The following is a 6,123-nucleotide window of genomic DNA, read 5'->3' as shown; positions in this document are numbered from 1 at the left end:
TTGCCGAGAGCAGGGGCTACTCCTCCTTGCCGGGCTGGGGTCCCTCATCGCGCCGACGTCTCTTGGCCCTGAGCGCAGGCTCTAGGCTCGGCCCAGGGGGTCACCAGTTGCGGCACAGGGGCTTGTAGGCTGTGGCTTCCGGGCCCTAGCGACCCTGTAGCCCTGGCGGTTGTTGCGGCTGGTGGGTTTAGCTGCTCCACGGCACGTGCAGTCTTCCTGGATCAGGGATTGAACCCGTGTCCCCTGCATCGGCAGGCAGATTCTTATCCACTGGGCCACAAGGGAAATCCTCAGATTTTGTTAAAACACTGAAGATTCATCCACACTGTACCCACACTGCTGCCTGGCAGACTGAGCTAGCTGTGAGTGACTTTCAAGTGGCTCTCAAGTAGCTGTTTCTATTTCACCAGGGAACCTGGCTGACCACCTCTGCTCATTTCTTTACTTGCCTAGCCACTGGCGTTATGGAATTGGCAGATCCTTCTGAGCTCTGTGCTAAATAGATGTCTTGTTCATTATGTCATTAAGAGAAAGGTGATCTAAAAGTCAAGTTTTAGTATATTAACACATATATATGGAATTTATACACATATATATGGAAGATGGTAACGATGACCCTATATCAAGACAGCAAAAGAGACGCAGATATAAAGAACAGAGTTTTGGACTCTGTGGGAGAAGGTGAGGGTGGGGTGATTGGAGAGAATAACACTGAAATGTTATTACCATATGTGAAACAGATGATCACTGCAAGTCCAATGCACCAAGCAGGACATCCAAAGCCAATGCCCTGGGACAACCCAAAGGGATGGCGTGGGGAGGGCGAGGGGAGAGGGGCTCAGGATGGGGGACACGTGTGCACCCCTGGGGGGTTCATGTCGATGTATGGCAAAAGCCACCACAATATTGCTAAGTAATTAGCCTCCAATTAAAATAAATAATTTTTTAAGTCCTGTTTTCTTTCACAGGTCTCAATACCTCCAAAAGGACATTTATAAGGCTGATAGTCCCTGCTGTCCACAGGCGCCTCTTCTGTTATCTTAAGACCTAAGACCAATACTTGGTTCTTGGTAATCCATGATTGGTGATGTGTGTTCCTAAAAAAGTGATGCATTTGATGGAAAGACAGCTCAATTGGGGTGGCAGCACTGGAGAGAGAAAACTGTATTTGACAGAATGAATTGTTTAGAAGTGCAGGTTCTTCCAAAATTGCAGGGGAGGCTGGGAAAGGAGCCTGACATTTTCAGCACTGCCAGCAAGAAAGATGGTGGGAGTGGGGAGGCTTTTGGATAGACAACTAAGTTTCCCTGGGGGACTGAGTCGAGGTTGTGGGAGCACTGCTTCCCTTGGCTCTGACTAAATAAGCAAGGCTTGCTTGCAGATTTCTTCTGACTAAATAAGCAAGGCTTGCTTGCGGATTTCTTCTACTTGAGAGTCAACTGTTTCAACTCACCTGAACTTTGGTCTGTTAAATTCCAATTGGTTTCAGGACTTCCTAATCAGGAAGCACTGAGTAAGGAAAATACTGCTAATTAAAAATAATGCCCCAAACATCTTCCATCAGTGTCATCCTACTCTGGCACCTTCTCAACCAAGGTGCCACCAAGAAGGGAAAATTTCAGATATAAGCCTTTTCTTTATCTTCAGCAAGCTATCCAGCAATTGGAATTAAATGTCAGGAACAACACACCTGAATATGTCAAAAAATTTTTTTTCAATTGTGAATAACTATACTAAAATTAGAAACAAGAATCAGTGTCAGTATGTAGGAACTCATTGTTGGTGGTGATGGTGTTGTTTGGTCACTAAATTGTGCCTGACTCTTCTCGACCTCATGGACTGCAGCACGCCAGGCTCCCCTGTCCTTCACTATCTCCCAGAATTTGCTCAAATTCATGTCCATTAGTCAGTGATGTTATCTAACCATCTCATCTTCTGCTGTCCCATTCTTTTGCCTTCAATCTTTTCCAGGATCAGGGTCTTTTCCAATGAGTCAGTTTCATAGTAAATTATATACATACTACTTATCACCCAAATTCTGGGATTTAATTAGCTTTCTCCCACATCCTGAGTGCTCTGGAAACCATACTTCATCAGAGGTATAATTAACCCCCTTTACCATTTTTATTTGCAAATTGCTTTCCCACTCCTGCACCATACTAGTTTCCCTAATATTCCCAACTGCCTCCAAAATTATCCGAACCTAAAGCCAGATGCATGATTTCAAGTGATGAGATTCTACTCTTACCTGGACAGGGTTACCTTGTGGTATATATGGAACCCTGGGAAAATACAACCTGTGAAAGTAAAGAAATCTCCTGAGCAAACTGGGCTACATACGTGACTCCAGGCTCTGAGGGGACTCTCTGCTGCTGTGGGAGGGAGCAGCTAATTAAACACAAACAAGCTTAAAAAACGAAACCCCTCCTCTTCTGGGGGAACACTCTCAGGGGACTCACTGCCCTGCTTTGGCCCCTCTCCTTGGAAACCGTTCCATTTACCCGCTGTGACTTCTACGGTGAGACTGTGTTTCTCTCTCCCCAACTAAAGTGGCTCCTTCGTACCAAAGGGTGCAGTGCAACAGCGGACACCACATCAATATCAGACGGTCCCCAGGGGTTTCGCTCTGCGGCTCCTTCCCCAGAGAGAGGTCTGCAGACCAAGTGCCGCAGACTGCAATCCTGCTGCATCTGAAACACAAGCTCGTTCCCTTCCCTGATGAGCAGGGCATAAATTGCTTTTCAAAAGTGAAAACACACACAATTACTCAGCAGAGTGCAGCATACTGCTTAGGGCCCAGCCTCTCTGCTCAGACCATCTGGGTTCAAATCCCAAGTTACCAGTAAGTGCTCAGCAAATGTTAGTTGTTATTTTACTTTGAATAAAAATCTCCTATTATGGTCCACAACCTACAGATGTTCCCTATCTCCCTAAACTTCTCCCCAGCTGTTCACAACCCAACTCGCTTCTTCATGTCTCCATTACAAGTATATTTGTCTCAGGGTCTTCCCACTTGTTTGTCTTCTCGTAGGAGCTACTTACCAGGTCTAATCGGCTTCTTCTCACCACTAAGCTTTTGGGTTTCATATCAACCCCTCTCTGAATCTATTCAAAATAGCTCCTTCTTCCCCAACCTAAAACATCACCATTTCATTTATGACACTTATCACTGACCTGGACAGAGTTACCTTATGTTACTTGTAGACTAGTCTCTCCCCGCCCCCATTTAAATATAAGCTCCATAGCAATAGTAAATCTCTTGGTCTTTTAGATCGAACCTAGGCCCTGGCAGTACGAGCTCTGAGTCCTAACCACTGGACCACCAGGCAATTCCCTCTTGTTCATCCTTAGCCCAGAGCTCAGAATAGTACTGGTGCACTTGATATTAAATGAAAAGGGAAAAAGTTATGTAGTTCAAATCCCATCTGACTGTAAAAACCTAGCTACAAGAGATAAGTGAATTTCAAAGGCTAAAAAGATCTGAGTCCTGTAATGGCATGGGTAGACACCTGTCATATTCTCAACAGCCCATCTGCTGAAAAATCTTTCCCTAATTTGAAAACAAACCTGGGTTAAGAGTTCTGCCTCCCTGCTGTAGACATCAGAATTCAAAATCCCAGTGGCTCTTGTGACTAGGATAAAGGCATGTGACCAGGCTCTGCTCACCAGACACCCCCTCACAAGACTGACTCAGAACGGAGCCAGGGCCAGAGCCAAGTCATTTCTGTCGTGTCTCTTTGTGACCCTATGGACTAGATCGCGTCTGTCCACAGGATTCTCCAGGCAGAATACTGGAACAGATTGCCATGCCCTCCTCCAGTGGTTCTTCCTACCCAGGGCTCAAACACAGGCCTCTTCAGTTCAATTCAGTTCAGTTGCTCAGTCGTGTCCAACTCTTTGCAACCCCACGGACTGCAGCACACCAGGCCTCCCTGTCCATCATCAACTCCTGGAGTTTACCCAAACTCATGTCCATTGAGTCGGTGATGCCATCCAGCCATCTCATCCTCTGTCATCCTGAGGACGAGATATCATCCTCATCTCATCCATGTCCCTTAGGTCTCCTGAATTGGTGGGCGGGTTATCACTAACACCACCTGGGAAGAGTGATGTAAAGCAACTTTGTTTTCCGGCCCCTGAGCTGTGGCTGAGAAAAACATGTTACTTCCGCTTTATTGACTACGCCGAAGCCTTTGACTGTGTGGATCACAACAAACTCTGGAAAATTCTTAAAGAGATGGGAATACCAGATCATCTTACCTGCCTCCTGAGAAATCTGTATGCAGGTCAAGAAGCAACAGTTAGAACCAGACATGGAACAACGGACTGGTTCCAAATTGGGAAAGAGTTACATCAAGGTTGTATATTGTCACCCTACTTATTTAATTTATATGCAGAGTATATCATGAGAAATGCCAGGCTGGATGAAGCACAAGCTGGAATTGATTGCCCAAAGAAATATCAATAACCTCAGATATGCAGATGACACCACCCTCATGGCCAAAAGCAAAGAGGAACTAAAGAGCCTCTTGATGAAAGCGAAAGAGGAGAGTGAAAAAGCTGGCTTAAAACTCAACATTCAAAAAACTAAGATCATGGCATCCAGTCCCATCACTTCATGGAAAATAGATGGGGAAATAATGGAAACAGTGACAGACTTTATTTTCTTGGGCTCCAAAATCACTGCAGATGGTGACTGCAGCCATTAAATCAAGATGCTTGCTCCTTGGAAAAAAAGTTATGACCAGCCTCAGTTCAGTTCAGTTCAGTTCAGCCCAGTTCGGTTCAGTCGCTCAGTCGTGTCCGACTCTTTGCAACCCCATGAATCGCAGCACGCCAGGCCTCCCTGTCCATCACCAAATCCCGGAGTTCACTCAAACTCACGTCCATCGAGTCAGTGATGCCATTCAGCCATCTCATCCTCTGTCATCCCCTTCTCCTCCTGCCCCCAATCCTTCCCAGCATCAGCGTCTTTTCCAGTGAGTCAACTCTTCACATGAGGTGGCCAAAGTATTGGAGTTTCAGCTTTAGCATCAGTCCTTCCAAAGAACACCCAGGACTGATCTCCTTGCAGTCCAAGGGACTCTCAAGAGTCTTTTCCAACACCAGAGTTCAAAAGCATCAATTCTTCAGCACTCAGCTTTCTTCATAGTCCAACTCTCACATCCATACATGACCACTGGAAAAACCATAGCCTTGACTAGACGGACCTTTGTTGGCAAAGTAATGTCTCTGCTTTTCAATATGCTATCTAGGTTGGTCATAACTTTCCTTCCAAGGAGTAAGCATCTTTTCATTTCATGGCTGCACTCACCATCTGCAGTGATTTTGGAGTGCAAAAAAAATAAAGTCTGACACTGTTTCCAGTTTCCCCATCTATTTCCCATGAAGTGATGGGACCAGATGCCATGATCTTCGTTTTCTGAATGCTGAGCTTTAAGCCAACTTTTTCACTCTCCTCTTTCACTTTCATCAAGAGACTTTTTAGCTTCTCTTCACTTTCTGCCATAAGGGTGGTGTCATCTGCATATCTGAGGTCATTGATATTTCTCCCTGCAATCTTGGTCCCAGCTTGTGCTTCTTCCAGCCTAGCATTTCTCATGATGTACTTTGCATAGAAGTTGAATAAGCAGGGTGACAATACACAGCCTTGACATACTCCTTTTCCTATTTGGAACCAGTCTGTTGTTCCATGTCCAGTTCTAACTGTTGCTTCCTGACCTGCATATAGGTTTCTCAAGAGGCAGGTCAGGTGGTCTGGTATTCCCATCTCTTTCAGAATTTTCCAGTTTATTGTGATCCACACAGCCTAGCCTAGACAGCATACTAAAAAGCAGACATTACTTTGCCAACAAAGGTCGGTCTAGTCAAAGCTATGATTTTCCCAGTAGTCATGTATGGATGTCAGAGTTGGGCCATAAAGAAAACTGAGCACTGAGGAATTGATGCTTTTGAGCTGTGGTGTTGGAGAAGACTCTTGAGAGTCCCTTGGACTGCAAGATCTTTTTTACAATTAATAAGCTATCTATCTTTGGCTGTGCTGGAACACCTCATCCTGGTGGCTTCTCCCATTGTGGAGAAAATGCACTCTAGGGAGCACGGGCTCTGTAGACACCTAAGCTT

The sequence above is a fragment of the Ovis canadensis genome, chromosome 13 (genome assembly GCF_042477335.2).
Source record: "Ovis canadensis isolate MfBH-ARS-UI-01 breed Bighorn chromosome 13, ARS-UI_OviCan_v2, whole genome shotgun sequence".
In the NCBI taxonomy this organism is placed as follows: domain Eukaryota; kingdom Metazoa; phylum Chordata; class Mammalia; order Artiodactyla; family Bovidae; genus Ovis; species Ovis canadensis.
This window is presented reverse-complemented; position numbering follows the sequence as displayed.